Raw genomic sequence first — 315 nt, forward strand, 5'->3', positions numbered from 1 at the left:
TCATCAAGGCTATCGCTGGCCAGCAACACCTCCCACCGCTCCCCACTTGCTTGGTCAATGGGGGCAGGCCAGGGATGGCCCCGCAGGTGCATGTAGTACTAGTGTGGGTTTCTCAGAGCACCATGGGCAGCCCGCAGGGCATTCTGTTAGGTGAATTTTATTGAGAAAATGTAAGTTTGGATAGGTTCCGGTCTGGATTAAGCACCATCTGGCAGCTTACTCCTTTGTCAGCTTCTTGTGGGGGAGGGAGTGGATACGTCCGAGTATTTTGCAGTAATTTAGGATGGCCGCATACGAGTCCCTTGCAGTAATTTA

Source organism: Rhipicephalus sanguineus, chromosome 9 (assembly GCF_013339695.2).
Source record: "Rhipicephalus sanguineus isolate Rsan-2018 chromosome 9, BIME_Rsan_1.4, whole genome shotgun sequence".
In the NCBI taxonomy this organism is placed as follows: domain Eukaryota; kingdom Metazoa; phylum Arthropoda; class Arachnida; order Ixodida; family Ixodidae; genus Rhipicephalus; species Rhipicephalus sanguineus.